This window comes from Pygoscelis adeliae, unplaced genomic scaffold, assembly GCF_000699105.1.
Source record: "Pygoscelis adeliae isolate BGI_AS28 unplaced genomic scaffold, ASM69910v1 Scaffold212, whole genome shotgun sequence".
Lineage (NCBI taxonomy): Eukaryota > Metazoa > Chordata > Aves > Sphenisciformes > Spheniscidae > Pygoscelis > Pygoscelis adeliae.
Genome location: NW_008824235.1, coordinates 1128481 through 1132892, shown reverse-complemented (window position 1 = coordinate 1132892; position 4412 = coordinate 1128481). Strand labels below are relative to the sequence as shown.

General features: G+C 35.6%; 1 protein-coding gene across 1 annotated transcript in view; it reads right to left on the bottom strand.

The window, feature by feature from the left end:
* TFPI (tissue factor pathway inhibitor (lipoprotein-associated coagulation inhibitor)) overlaps window positions 1-4412 on the bottom strand; it is a 46198-nt gene that overhangs the window by 5326 nt on the left and 36460 nt on the right. The gene's annotated exons all lie outside the window — the stretch shown is intronic.

The following is a 4412-nucleotide window of genomic DNA, read 5'->3' as shown; positions in this document are numbered from 1 at the left end:
AAAGGACGAGAGGAAATGGCCTCAAGTTGCACCAGGGGAGGTTTAGATTGGATGTGAGGAAAAATGTCTTTACTGAAAGAGTGGTTAAACATTGGAACAGGCTGCCCAGGGAAGTGGTTGAGTCACCACCCCTGGAAGTATTTAAAAGAGGTGTAGATGAGATGCTTAGGGACATGGTTTAGTGGGCATGGTGGTGTTGGGTTGACGGTTGGACTCGATGATCTTAGAGGTCTTTTCCAACCTTAATGATTAATGATTCCATGATTACAAAGCCAGGTAGAAGTGGTTCAGGTGAAAAACCAAGTAAAAAATTTAGGGAATGATTTGGGTTACAACAGAGCTGAAGACACCCTGTTGTCACACAAGTGGGAAGCAGATGAGTTGCTGAAAGCATGAAGTTATGAATTAACTTGGGCAATTCAAGAGGCCGACAAGAAAATATCCAAAAAGAACATGCTACATCTTACTTGTCTTACACATATTACACCTGCTGAAAAAGATTCATCTGCCAAGTAAAACAGCTGAACTGGCATGGTGAAAAAGTATGAAAAATTGCAGGGAAAGAAATAGAATGGTGATTTATGGAAAGCTAAGACAGCAAAATGAAATTAATATATTTGAAGCTGTGTTACCAACATCATACTATTAAAAAAGAATCCTGAAATGCAAAAACTGAGTCATGAGTAGGCTTTTCAAGATAGATTAAGTTAGTTTCAGGTTATAAAATGAGCACTACTTAATTTCTTTTATAAGTGTGACATTATTGTAAGAGTAAGGTTCACTGTGGATCCAGAGTAAGAGCCCACAATGTGATACGATTTATATTAAATCTACTGTTTTATTTATAATGAAGATGGTAGTTTAATTAATGCAATGCTTTTGGTACTGCTCTAACTGAGAACTCTTGTGCCTAGAACTAATTTCATCTCTCTGTAGCTGGAGAGGATGTTAGCTTTCAAAGCATATGTTCAGCAACATTAAAAAAAAAAAAGCTTACCTATTTTAACCTGATAATTTCTGAACCTAAAAAGAACAGAGCAGAAAGGCTTGCCAGTGATGAAAGGGCCAAACAGCATAGGTTTGTTAATTATATAACAGAATTTAAATATATACTTTGTAATGTAAGTTACTTATCTGGTATGTAGAATTTTCCGGAGAGACTCCAGAGTCCCCTCACGAAGGAGTTCTCACAACGGCTGTAAGCTTTAGGGGAGCCATGGAGCCATTGATGTGGTTACTGGTGAATAAGGACTACCTATGTACGTATAATGCAACTGGCAGAGCTGCATCCAAATGCTATTCAGAATCACTCTTGTACTCTTTCTCAAAATTATGTTGTTCTTTGTCTAGATCATTGCTAGATAAATGCCCCAGATACCAAACACTATTCCCGTTCATCTTCAAAATATCTGCATATTCTTTACACTCACAGAAGGAACCAACCCATGAAGAAAACCTCTTAATTTTGCCATATAACAGCCATATTTTTTTCAACAAAACAGTGTATTAAAATAAAAGTGAAATGACTTATCATAATTTCCTGTCTGCTGAGGATCATAAAAATTATGAATTGATTTTAATATACTGATCACTAAAAGACCTGTTAACTTTAAGTTACTGTAAGCATAAAATATGTACTGTATCATGCCCAGTCCAACATCTCTATTGGCAGGACAATCTATAAGCCTGTGAGCCAGTATGTTAACAGTCACGGGGAGTGTTAGATCCAGGTAAGTTTTCTCTGTTCAGCCCCAGCTTCTAATGCTGTACTTACTGTAACATCATACACATAAGTTTAGATATTATGCCTGTTCTTGAGTTTCTCTCTCAAACGTTTTGGCTTTACAACTTTATTTTTCTGAGTTGTTGAAATGTTTTATCTCCTGCTTTTTCTATGAAGGAAAAAAGAAAAAGAAAGAAGCAAATCCCACAACCCACAAAACTACACAGAGAGGAAGGGGTACACACTGAAAACAGTAAAAAAATTAGCAATAAATGTCCCACTATCAGAATTATTTTCCCCTAATCTAGTCATTACAGGTCTATGAATTACAGATATCAACTTTATTGAGAGACTACTTGAGACAGAAATGCTGTTTTTAACTCTACTTTTTTCTCAATTTAGATTACATTAGCAATTTCCCTTCACAGTGCAAGTAACATTACTCATTACATTACATAACTCATTACACGTTAACATCAAGTGGATCATATGAACCTAAAAATTAATAAATGTCATTAAATGCTTTCAAACTTTTTTATACATGCAACTACATGGCCCATCCTATGGCCTTTGATGCAATTTCTACAGAGATCAACCGGTTATTTACATTGACAGCAACAGGCCGTAAGACTCTGGCTTCACCCTTGTGTTCGTGCTTATTCTGTTTATCAAAAATATCTGATTTAAACAGGTTTTAAGTATCCAATAGCAAGCTCATAAACTTGGATTTGCTATGTATATTATTTGCCAAAAATATGTGACATAAGTCAGGTCATGAACAGGTATGAGAAAAAAGAATTTACAGTTCATGCAGGTAAAAGACAAATGAAAGCTTCCAAACTGAGTTAGTCAAATATTTCCAGGTGTAAAGGTTTCTTCTGGAAAATGCTGATACAATGAAATACAAAATTCTGTTCCTCAGAAACATGCCAATTCCATCAAAAACTTTTGAAGGAAATTAGACCTTGGAACCCATCTAAAGTGGAGCTTGGGAACTGGAACTCCCACCACTAGATCTGCAAGAGCTTCTCAACTGGGTTTCAGGCTTTGCAACAGCAAAATACAGTGTAGATCTTTCTGTTATCTTATCTTTCTGTTACTTCTTTTTCTTGATGATGAAGATGTTGGGACTGATTTTGTTTTGGTGAGAGAATAAGACCCAAAACTGCAATATTTGATATTTTGTTTCTGAAAAAATAGGCAAACTAATTATATGAAATAAGCAGTAGCTAAAAAAAGGCTATTGTTCTTACCTATAAAGAGATTATTGTATCTTACCCTTCACTGCTACCTAAACAATCTTTAAATGTATATGGTTTAAGATTTAATTCTTATAATACAGCATTTTCTTGAATCCCAGACACCCCCCTCTGTGGTGTGAACAGATGACATGATCATACTTCAGAATCTCTGAAACATGCATACTTCAGAATCTCTGAAACATGCATATTCAGATATAGACTCATTTTTATCAAAAATAATCCCAACTCTGCATTGCAACAATAATCATTATCCCTCAGGCTTAGCTGGGATTGTGTAACAATGAACTGTTAATTGATGACAGTACGAAAGAAGTTTGAAATTATCATGGTGAGCCGGATGAAAAACAATGCTTACTGCAGTCTCTTTCGCTAGACACAGGTGAGTGACATTCATGAAGCTACAGATTTATTGCCATATTTTTTATATATGCAGACTTCAGTATCTCATTTCTGGTTGCAGCAAAGATAAAATAAGAGTATTTTAAGTATTTAAAATAAGAGTATTTTAAGTAGACAAGCTATTACAAAAATGATGAGTCAGCTGCACTTGATAGTTCCCTATAGGTATAAATGGGTGCAGATCCATTATAGCGAATAAGACTGTGTCAATTTACATCAGCAAAAGATATGGCCCTGACTTTGAGAAGTAGTAACAGGAACTGCCTCTGTGTGCCATTCCATATTTGCTGAGTTGAAAATTGACTTTTGGTCCTGCATCCCACTTAGATCTCACAAATAAAATGCGGAGTATAGCAATCGTAATTTCCTAACATAGATCGCTTCATATAATCTAAAAATGAAAGGTTTGATTCTTGGCTTCACTTTCTCTTAACTTTCCCAGAATAAAAGTTATTTTAGATCTTCCAGCAGAATAAGACCAGAACAATCTTCATGCTCTGCAGAAGATTCATTGCTGAGAGATAGCGTTAGAAGTTTCATGTTTATATGCAAAAAAAAAAAAAAGGTTTTGTTTGGCCACACAAGAGTTTAATTTTCTGAAGCTCAAGAACTTTATTGGAAATCTATTAATTTGATATCATTACAGAGTTATACATACCACCAATAATATGTATTTTTTCTTTAAATCAAGATGAAATAGCATTTCAATTGTGAGGTAAAGTATTCCACAAGAGGCAACTCCTTGCAACATTTTTTTTTAATGGTGGTCATGTATTTAAAAAAAAGAAGATACATAGCCATGCCAATACACATGCAAAATAGATGTTACAGTGGCAGACCAGCTACTTTGCCTGTGCTTGAGAAGATGGGCATAAGCCACTCCATCCCAAACAGTCCATCCTGACCTCATATGTGCACAGCCAAATTCTTGTCCCTCATTGAGGGCCATGGGGAGTCACAGCGCGTGTTTGTATGAGATGGCTCTACCTTGCAACTTCAGTTTAAACCTGTACCTCTAGTAATAGCAG